The sequence below is a fragment of the Mastomys coucha genome, unplaced genomic scaffold, assembly GCF_008632895.1.
Source record: "Mastomys coucha isolate ucsf_1 unplaced genomic scaffold, UCSF_Mcou_1 pScaffold7, whole genome shotgun sequence".
Lineage (NCBI taxonomy): Eukaryota > Metazoa > Chordata > Mammalia > Rodentia > Muridae > Mastomys > Mastomys coucha.
In genome coordinates, this window is record NW_022196913.1 from 57,906,911 (window position 1) to 57,911,488 (window position 4,578).

General features: G+C 48.3%; 1 long non-coding RNA gene across 1 annotated transcript; it reads left to right on the top strand.

The window, feature by feature from the left end:
• Nucleotides 1-989: 989 nt before the first annotated feature.
• Nucleotides 990-4,578, top strand: LOC116081823. The gene is made up of 3 exons (XR_004115021.1): nucleotides 990-1,102; nucleotides 1,512-1,747; nucleotides 3,769-4,578. It is a non-coding gene; the product is annotated as an uncharacterized LOC116081823 (long non-coding RNA).

Consider the following 4,578-nt stretch of genomic DNA (forward strand, 5'->3'; position numbering starts at 1 on the left):
GAGGAGGAGGAGGAGGAGGAAGACAAGGAGGAGGAGAAGGAGGAAAGAGACCTAAATGTCTGGATTATCTAGGAGAGGCCTCTGGGAAGGGCAGTCCAGCCCTGGACTGGAAAGGTCAAGGTTGGATGTGGGGAAGGTTTGCCAGATAGGGGCTGAGGGATGCTGGGAGAACCTGGAGGCCAGGTCTGCTTTTAAATGTACAACATGCACCCCAATCCCTTGTTCAAAACCAAACAGTGTCTCTTCACAGCAATAGAACGTGACTAAGACAGACACTGTGTGGCATAAGCTAGCTTTTCTTAAAAAAACAAAACCAAAAATATGTACGGCTGTTTTATCTAGAAAAGAGTGGAACTAGAGTTACAGGTGCTCGTGAGCAGCCATGCAGGTGCTGGGAACTGAATCTGGGTTCTTTGCAAGAACAACATGTATTTTTAGTTGCTGAGCCATCTCTCCAGCCCCGCTGGCTGATTCTAGGTCTTTACCACCATCCACCCACTGACTGCTGAATCTGCCAGAGACCGGACCCTCCTGCTGTTGCTTTGCTGGACCTGATTCGCAGTGGTGTGACTTGCAAAGGCTTCTAGGAAAAGCTTGTTCCCTCCACATTTTGTCATTTAGTAGTCACTTCGAAGATTTAAAAAAATTAATTTATTCTTCCTGCAAGGCAATTGATTTTAGAATGACACTTTGTCTAAGTTCCTTTCAAATTTAAAGTTTATTTAAATGAATGTTCTTTATTATTCTAAAGATCATTGTCTGTACCTTTCTCCTTTTTTTCCCCTGATAAAGTTTGTATTCACATGGCCACCACACAGAGTGAACTGTATAACTGGATTTACTATAAATTGTACCTTCATATCACAGAATAGCCTTGAAACCAAACCATCGATTCAGCCAATCACAGCAATGATGTTTCAGCCAATCACAGGCTAAGAATGGATCACATGGTACCAGTGGCCTACAGCCAATCAGGCTGTTTTCGACAGTTTGCCCTGCTTTGGCTGTTTAACGGCCGCCCGTGCAGTGATGCTGGACTAGAACAGGTCTGGATCTTGTTAATGTAACAGCTGGAAGCTTTCCTGTCGGGATCCCCATCCAGGTACCAGCAAAGAACCTGTCTGCGTTCCCCATGGCGTTTGGGGAGGGATTCAGAGGGCTGCTGGGACTTGAGTGGGAAGCTGAAGTACCTGGCAGTATTGAAGCCACAGCATCTGGGGCTGCTGCTTGGGCTCACATTGCTAACCGTAGCCCACCCTGAAAGCCTTTCAGCGTCTGGCATGGGGTGGGGAGGGCTGGGGCCGGGACACGACAGAATGACAGCACAGTTCATCCTGAAGGAGAGCTGGAGCAGGGCTGTGAGGACCAGAAAGTGGAGGAGGTTGCTAGGGCAAACTGCTGGAGCAAGGCTTGGAAGGGTCTGGAAAGCTGAAGGATAACTCAGGCTCTACACCGCCCCCTGTGGCCTCTAGGAAAAGTGCAGGCCTCCCGTTTCTTTTCCTCCTCTCAAGGTGGTGAGAGGCCCTGCCTGGAAGAAGAGCTGGCTACACCAAGATGGGGAATGGAGCAGTGTGCAGCTGCTGCCAGCCAGGCGGAGGCTTTAGGATTCACTTCTGGACAGGGAAGACATTTTCCTTTCAATGCCTCGGGACCCTTCAGCCACTGTAGGAGCGGGGTTGGTGTTGTCGCTGCTGTCAGATCCTGGACCCGGCAGCTGACTTTTCCCAACTTGAACGGACATCAGCAGGTAAGTCAGGGGACCTCTGTGCACAAAACCCAAGGATGCTTCTCTCTGAGCTCTCTGTGATGTTGAGAAAGATATGTACAATGTTTCCAGTGTCAGGTTACCAGATGAATATAAAATTGGGGAGGCAGATGGTGCTTATTTTGAAACTACAGAGGGATCCCCAACTTGAGAGGCATCTTGGGGTCATGTGATCATTGCTGAGACGCGGTAAATATCCTTACATCATCAATGAGGGGAAACTGGGAAAAGAGATGTCCCCAATGAGCAGGTAGTGTCGAGTCCAGGCCCTGAGCTAAGCAAGCCAAGTGCTTCAGGCATCATTGTGGCAGATGAGGGTGAGTGCTGAAGCCAAGTGAACACAGAAGACGCCCCATTGGCCGCCTTCCTTTCCTCCAGGACACGTTAGCATCTTCCATTCTCCTGTAGTAGCTGTCAGGGTAGAATGAGCATGTCTGGGACTGTGAGTCACATAGAAGCAACTCTGGACGAGGTATTGGGCCTTTGAGGTTGTGAGCGTCTCTGTCCGTGGTGTTTGGAGGAGGTGTGTAAAGTCTGAGATCTCTGTGGAGTCTGAGCTCGTGTGCCATCTCTATGTGTGGTGGCTGTTATTGCAGAGTGTCTGTCTCCATGTTGATCAGAAGTCTCCGTGTTCTCACTGTGAGTGCTGTACACTCTGTGCATCAAATGTGATGTTTCTGTGCAGGTCCATAGCCTTGTCCAGAGGGCCTGGTGAGAGTGACTGTGAAGGTAACTGTGAAAGGCCCTGTGAGAGGACTAGAGGTTCTCTGTGAAGGGGCTTGTGAAGGTCTTTGGAAGAGAGGGTCTGAGCCAGGAGGTGGGAGAGGGTGAGTTGGTGAGCAGGGGGAAGGGGGAGGAAACAGGTTTTTTTTGTTGTTTTATTTTCTTTCTTTCTTTTTTTGAGGGGAAACTGGGAAAGGAGATATCAGATGACATGTAAATAAAGAAAATATCTTAAAAAAAGAAAGAAAGAAAGTCACCATGGTATGAGTCACATTCAGAATTCCTAGGTCTGGCTTTCCCATCAATTAGTGACTCATCCTTTCTGGAGTTAAAAGGGCAAGAACATGCAAGGTAGTCAGCTCTGCTTATCCCAGTTGCTCACATTTCAGGATCTCCTATCAAGATTATCACAACTTTCTTCTTTACAAAAAAGATGATTATGGAACTTCACCATTGTAGACCTTTTAAACATTATTAAGAAAATTGCAAAAGGTGAGGTAACTCCTAGCTCTGCTTGCTCTCAGAAGTCTGAGGAGCTGAAGAGCCTGTTTCTCCAGACTTGTGGTTTCGAGCAAGAGAGAAGGTCTCTGGAATGGTGTCGGGGAAAGGATGCGCAGAGCCAGAGGTCTCATCACTAGCGTTAGTGCCGGGTCCTGTGACAGCGGAGGCTTCTTGTCCATGCCAACCATGACTGCACATGCAGGCCTGAGAAGAAGGAAAGTGAGGAGAGCCCTGGCCAGGGTGACACATCCTTCAAATGCCATCCTGCAATCAGTACACACTGCATACCTCACAGAGGGTTGCAGTTTCAGTGTGCCACCCCCAGGGGCATGGGGAAGAGACAAAGACTGGGGAAGATGACACTGCTTTGTCACCCAGGCTGAGCTGAGGGGCTACTGAGCTCCGCTCCCACAGGCTCCGTCAGGAAGAACTGGCTTCTCTCCTGGGGAATTCATCCCTCCCCAGGAAGCCCAGGCTGCAGGAGACTACTACAGCCCCAGCATTCCTGAACCCTCCTTGTGCTGTGTGAGATACTGAGCCTTCTTATGCCTTTGCGTACCCATACCTTCACCCGCACAAATGTAGAACCTAGCCAGAGGGTCAGGTTGAGCAGGTCCCTGAGTTGGGGTCCCTGGAGGGACGGTGCCTCTCCTCATATGTGGAGACTTCCTACCTCGTTTCTTTGGTGCTGGGATGGTGGGTCTCAGTGCAGCGAGGGCATATGGTTGAATGTGAATTTCAATATTATTGTCACTTCTCTATGTTCCTTTTACTTCTAGAAGCGGCTTCAAAGATGACCAAATGTTGACCCTGCCTTGTGCTCAACTCAGTGCAGAAAGAAACCGTGACACTGAAAGAGAAACACAACCAGGATGCAGTCCCCGCCCAGAGAAGAAGCAGCCATTAGTACACAGAGGGTGTGCTCACATAAGAAGTAAACCTTTTCCTTTATGGGGATGTACTTTTACTGAAAAATCTTTCTTCTGCCAACATGTGTAAGAAGCATTGGGTTGATCAGACATGCCACCTTCGGAATGATACCTGATGGACATGGTAAAGGTGACCCAGAATCCTGTCTCCTCTGGACTTATGTGGGAAGAGTCTCCTGGGGACACAGACTTTCAGGGCAGCAAGGCCTGATTGCTGTCCCTATTTGTGATCAGCTTGTTTTTAATTGGATGACTGTGGGCCCTGGGGCTGATATGATGGTCACAGATTACATCTCTTATCACTCTGCTTTTTTCTAGGTCATAGTAACCCCCACTGTTGATAGGAGTAGCTGCTCTCAGAGGGCTGGGGGTTCCTCAACTTGGCATGTTCAATATGATGGGCCACTCTGTGTCAGAGCCTATCTTTTGCACTAGGCAGTCTCTAATGATGTCATGAGCTTCCTACTGCCCCATGTATAGGAAGAGATTCCTTTGGATTTAGGAATCTAAGCTCTGGACGGTAGCTGCAGGGACTTTACACTAACATAAGAGTATTCCATTCCCTAGACAATGTTATTCACATGCTAAAGAACATTTTTTTATTAGATATTTTCTTTATTTACATGTAAATTTCTCCATTCCTAGTTTCCCCTCCAAAAA